Below are 7,046 nucleotides of genomic sequence, written 5' to 3' on the forward strand. Positions count from 1 at the left end.
TCAATTTTCTCTCCTATACGGATAACTTAGATGAATCTAGGGATTTCTGATGTTTTGGTTAAATTCCAGTAGCAGCAATTTTGATTGTTGACGTGTCCATTGAGATGAAAATGTTGGTAAACGTTGGAAGTCGCTAAACCATCTGATTTACGAACGTTTAATGAAAATTTATCGTGACAATTGACATTGACAGTAACGACACATTCTTATTACGCTAGCGTCTCGATTGGTGTGTGGAAGAATTAAGAAAAATGTTCATTAATCGTGACAATTGACATTGACAGTAACGACACATTCTTATTACGCTAGCGCCACGATTGGTGTGTGGAAGAACTAAGAAAAATGTTCATTAATCGTGACAATTGACATTGACAGTAACGACACATTCTTATTACGCTAGCGCCACGATTGGTGAGTGGAAAAACTAAGAAAAATGTTCATTAATCGTGACAATTGACATTGACAGTAACGACACATTCTTATTACGCTAGCGCCACGATTGGTGAGTGGAAAAACTAAGAAAAATGTTCATTAATCGTGACAATTGACATTGACAGTAACGACACATTCTTATTACGCTAGCGCCACGATTGGTGTGTGGAAGAACTAAGAAAAATGTTCATTTATCGTGACAATTGACATTGACAGTAACGACACATTCTTATTACGCTAGCGCCACGATTGGTGTGTGGAAGAACTAAGAAAAATGTTCATTAATCGTGACAATTGACATTGACAGTAACGACACATTCTTATTACGCTAGCGCCACGATTGGTGAGTGGAAAAACTAAGAAAAATGTTCATTAATCGTGACAATTGACATTGACAGTAACGACACATTCTTATTACGCTAGCGCCACGATTGGTGTGTGGAAGAACTAAGAAAAATGTTCATTAATCGTGACAATTGACATTGACAGTAACGACACATTCTTATTACGCTAGCGCCTCGATTGGTAAGTGGAAAAACTAAGAAAAATGTTCATTAATCGTGACAATTGACATTGACAGTAACGACACATTCTTATTACGCTAGCGCCACGATTGGTGTGTGGAAGAACTAAGAAAAATGTTCATTAATCGTGACAATTGACATTGACAGTAACGACACATTCTTATTACGCTAGCGCCACGATTGGTGAGTGGAAAAACTAAGAAAAATGTTCATTAATCGTGACAATTGACATTGACAGTAACGACACATTCTTATTACGCTAGCGCCACGATTGGTGAGTGGAAAAACTAAGAAAAATGTTCATTAATCGTGACAATTGACATTGACAGTAACGACACATTCTTATTACGCTAGCGCCACGATTGGTGTGTGGAAGAACTAAGAAAAATGTTCATTTATCGTGACAATTGACATTGACAGTAACGACACATTCTTATTACGCTAGCGCCACGATTGGTGTGTGGAAGAACTAAGAAAAATGTTCATTAATCGTGACAATTGACATTGACAGTAACGACACATTCTTATTACGCTAGCGCCACGATTGGTGAGTGGAAAAACTAAGAAAAATGTTCATTAATCGTGACAATTGACATTGACAGTAACGACACATTCTTATTACGCTAGCGCCACGATTGGTGTGTGGAAGAACTAAGAAAAATGTTCATTAATCGTGACAATTGACATTGACAGTAACGACACATTCTTATTACGCTAGCGCCTCGATTGGTAAGTGGAAAAACTAAGAAAAATGTTCATTAATCGTGACAATTGACATTGACAGTAACGACACATTCTTATTACGCTAGCGCCACGATTGGTGAGTGGAAAAACTAAGAAAAATGTTCATTAATCGTGACAATTGTAATTGACAGTAACGACACATTCTTATTACGCTAGCGCCACGATTGGTGTGTGGAAGAACTAAGAAAAATGTTCATTTATCGTGACAATTGACATTGACAGTAACGACACATTCTTATTACGCTAGCGCCACGATTGGTGTGTGGAAGAACTAAGAAAAATGTTCATTTATCGTGACAATTGACATTGACAGTAACGACACATTCTTATTACGCTAGCGCCACGATTGGTGAGTGGAAAAACTAAGAAAAATGTTCATTAATCGTGACAATTGACATTGACAGTAACGACACATTCTTATTACGCTAGCGCCTCGATTGGTAAGTGGAAAAACTAAGAAAAATGTTCATTTATCGTGACAATTGACAATTTTGAGTGAGTCAAAAACCTTCCGACTGATCAATAATCGCATCATCCAACCGAAACAACATTTCGAACATCCCTCGTAACTGCTGGTATCCTGACGAATCCGCTGTTGCCTAACTAACACGAAGACTGTCAAAAATAGCTTGCAACAGTGTAGCAAGAATTAGTTAAAACACAAAACAATAACATTCTAATTTTTTTTGTGAGGAAATTATTTTGGGTCCGGGCCTGTGTTTAAGAAAGCGCGGGTTTACGATAGATCATTTCACCTGCAAGCTACTTTCGGTTAATGCATTTTTAAGGTCATTCCAACGTTTTTTTTAGAACATTTTTCGTACCTACCCAGGTAGAGACCGTATGGAAATTAAAAGTCCCTTCGATTAAGATTAATCGACTGAACAAACCACCACTCGCCACAATTTTCGAAATAGTAATATATAATTATAATATTAAAAAATATATGAAATCTGACAAAGCCCTCGGCAATTGCTTCTTCATTTTACCTCGAATTCCTTACCGGCCACCATTTTTTTATGATCGGTGAATAGCCAGTAGTCACTGAGTGCCAGATCTGGAGTATACGGCGGATGCGAAAGCAATTCGAAGTCATGGTGATCTAGTGGTCAATTTTAAAAAGTTATTTTCAAAAATCGCATATCCAGGTGTAGAAATCTGCGTCTGCGCAATCACCATGAAAATAAAGCAGTTTACGAACTTATTATATTGAATTTCATTAGCTCTAACTTGTAGTCGGTCAAACACCATCAAACTCATAGCTCCCATACTATTTTTATGTTTGCGGCGTTGCCAATTGTTACCGAAATGTATGTCTCTGTCTATATGACACATTTTTCCGTCTATATTCGATTTATATTTTTCTCAGTGTATAAATAATGTCTAAAACTGACATAAAACAATAAAAAGAAGCCGTTCGCGAATACGTATTCTGAATGTAGTGTACATTATATTCAAATGTTCGACCACCGTCTGGTTGACGTCACGTATCGATCAAACGCGAAACTAAATAAAAAAGAAGAAAAAGAAGACGATTATTTCGATTGAACAGAAGTGAATGAAAATCTAATCAGATGCGTATCGAACAGAATCTAGACTGGTTGATAAATAAACAGGTACAGAGTGTGGTGAACCGATGGGACGAACGAAAAATAATAATAAAAAAACGATAATTCAGTAATGGAGACATTGGAGACAATGTGATTCGTCTATATAACGGTTAATTGTATACGGTGACTAGTTTTTATACAAGTTTTGATTGAAAAAGCGCGTTTTTATCATTACTAAACGTCAAAATATGACATATGTCATTAAACGTCATGTTATTTACCGATAAAATATAAAAATTTTAAGTATATTTCCATTTTAGTGCTTTAACTGTTGAAAATTACATAGATTTTTATGTTTTTTGTACATAATACGTAATTTTGGAGCTTTGAATGATAATCTACCTTACAGCTATTTCACAGAACGCTACATCAAATCACGACTATGTTTGACAGTTTGACGTTTGGCGTATATTGATTCTATTCATAAAATTGTCGTTGTTTAGATATTTTCGATGATATTAACAATAAATACATGATTAAAAACAAAATTTACAAGAATGTTACGAAAACGGAAAGCAGATAGTGGATAGAAATCTCGTCAGCTATCATTCTGACTGTCAATCTACGGTATTTGAGAACACAGAATTCGTTCAAAATGCAAAGCGCGTTTTTATCATTACTTAACGTCAAAAAATGACATATGTCATTAAACGTCATGTTATTTACCGATAAAACATAAAAATTTTAAGTATATTTCCATTTTAGTGGTTTAACTGTTGAAAATTACATAGATATTTATGTTTTTTGTACATAATACTTAATTTTGGAGCTTTGAATGATAATCTATCTTGAAGGAAATAACAGTAGTTATTTCACAGAACGCTACATCAAATCACGACTATGTTTGACAGTTTGACGTTTGACGTATATTGATTCTATTCATAAAATTGTCGTTGTTTAGATATTTTCGATGATATCAACAATAAATATATGATTAAAAACAAAATTTACAAGAATGTTACGAAAACGGAAAGCAGATAGTGGATAGAAATCTCGTCAGCTATCATTCTGACTGTCATTCTACGGTATTTTAGAACACAGAATTCGTTCAAAATGCAAAGCGCGTTTTTATCATTACTTAACGTCAAAAAATGACATATGTCATTAAACGTCATGTTATTTACCGATAAAACATAAAAATTTTAAGTATATTTCCATTTTAGTGGTTTAACTGTTGAAAATTACATAGATATTTATGTTTTTTGTACATAATACTTAATTTTGGAGCTTTGAATGATAATCTACCTTGTAGGAAATAACAGTAGCTATTTCACAGAACGCTACATCAAATCACGACTATGTTTGACAGTAGTTCAAATGACGTTTGACGTATAATTGATCCCATTCACAAATTTTGTTATTTACGCCGATATCATCAATAAATACAGGATTAAAAACAAAATTTACAAAAATTACGAACGTTTTTTCACTTTTTCTCGGCCGTAACTTTCACCAAGCACTCCCAATTACACCCAGAGCGCTCTGAGTGGAACTGAACGTGAATAGGATACGCTACAGAACGAACCTCGTATTGCAACTTTACCCGCCTCACTACCAAGGAATTTTCAAGTTTTTTGTGCTTTATTTTTTCACCTGTACATAACCAAAATTCCTGCAACGAAGTTTGACTTATAATGAACTGTCTGGGTGTGGAAAAGCGAAATCAAGATCATAGATCTACAAACATCCTCGATAACTCATTTTTTGATGAACACTGTATATTAAATAATCTATTAACATTAACATTAACGTACCATTGTTAATAAATAAATGATGATACGAAACAATAATTTTCGATGTTGATATTTAAGTAAATAATATTTCTCGTATTAAAACGAGTGGCGGAAACGGCAACACTGGAAAGTTATTGTAACAACGTGGACAATCAATAATGTTCAGCTATTACCACTAGATCGATTCATCAAACAGTTGAACTATCTCGAAATAAGACATAAGAACAGTACGTATAATGAAACACCGAGCGGGGATCTGGTTTATTTCCAAATGTCACTAGATAGCTATTTTATGACACTGTCCGACTCATAATCTCCACTTCAGTTCTCAGGAGCTGTCAATTCACAGCCGCCTGTTATAAATACGCCTTGAAAATAGAGAAAATAAAGATGGATATTTAATATTCATATTGAGATCGAACGCAGCTGCTTACTGAAATGTATATATTTGAATTTGTAAATTCGATTTAATACATATCGATTAATGGAAAGGGAATTAATTTGAAATGTTGATCGAATGCGGAATGCCGCCATTTTCCGGAAACAAATACTCTTGTCAGTTGTCAATCGGGCGATAATTATGGGCGTGGTTTGTGTTTATTTAAAACGTGTTACGATTAGTTTGAAATTACCAAAATATCATCGGGATTTTGGTTTTAAAATGGCGTCTTCGAGTTTAAAAGGAGTGGAATGGAGCACGGATCGCATAAAAGAAGCTATTTTTTCAAAAGCGGCGAAATATTTCGATTTACCAATGTTTCAACTCGAGTAGAATTTATTTTAACGAGTTTAACGACGAATTATGTTCGTGGAAGCAAAAACTTTAGTCGAAAAGACCCACTAGCACGTTCAGTTTCTTTTTTTGAACGTTTTTTTGATCTTTTCGAATGAATCTTCACTATAAACCGAATCTCATGTATAAAGTTGATGAATCGGGGCTGAGAGTGATTCAAAGCAAGATGACTGTACGTCGTACTCACCCGGTATGTAATGACATGGAATGTCATTGATAAACCATCAATTTTGGTCAATAATTATTATTCATTAATACGATAATAGAAAAAATGTGGTTATGGACACAAGTCATTACTTATCCGTAATAATTAATAGGATTTCTTGACGTAGTGGTCAGAAACGAGATAAGCATACCTAGAACTAACTACTACTGTGTGCGTATGCCATTCAAGTCGAAGAGAGTAATAAAAAAAACAACATTTAAACTAGTTCGGTACCGGTAGCAGCCTTGCTCTCTTTCTAGAAATCGTTAGTACGGTGGATAGTTGCCGGTTATCGTAATTTTGGGGGACAAACCGTGAAACAAGTGGAAGAAGAAGACATTATTAACCAAAAAGTGTTGTGTAACTACCAGGAGATCAGCAGACAAACCTTCAAAGAGATAGATCGAACTATGGACATCGACATCCCAAGATCAAGTTAAAATAAACTGGAAAATACTGTAAAAACCGTGAAATAAGTGGAAGAAAAAGACATTGTTAACGAAAAAGTGTTGTGTAACTACCAGGAGATCAGCAGACAAACCTTCAAAGAGATAGATCGAACTATGGACATCGATATCCCAAGATCAAGTCAAAATAAACTGGAAAATACTGTAAAAACCGTGAAATAAGTAGAAGAAGAAGACGTTGTTAACAAAAAAGTGTTGTGTAACTACCAGGAGATCAGCAGACAGACCCCCAAAGGGATAAATCGAACCATGGACATCGATATCCCAAGATCAAGTCAAAATAAACTGGAAAATACTGTAAAAACCGTGAAATAAGTGGAAGAAGAAGACGTTGTTAACAAAAAAGTGTTGTGTAACTACCAGGAGATCAGCAGACAAACCTTCAAAGAGATAGATCGAACTATGGACATCGACATCCCAAGATCAAGTTAAAATAAACTGGAAAATACTGTAAAAACCGTGAAATAAGTGGAAGAAAAAGACATTGTTAACGAAAAAGTGTTGTGTAACTACCAGGAGATCAGCAGACAAACCTTCA

Source organism: Diorhabda sublineata, chromosome 6 (assembly GCF_026230105.1).
Source record: "Diorhabda sublineata isolate icDioSubl1.1 chromosome 6, icDioSubl1.1, whole genome shotgun sequence".
Classification (NCBI taxonomy): Eukaryota; Metazoa; Arthropoda; class Insecta; order Coleoptera; family Chrysomelidae; genus Diorhabda; species Diorhabda sublineata.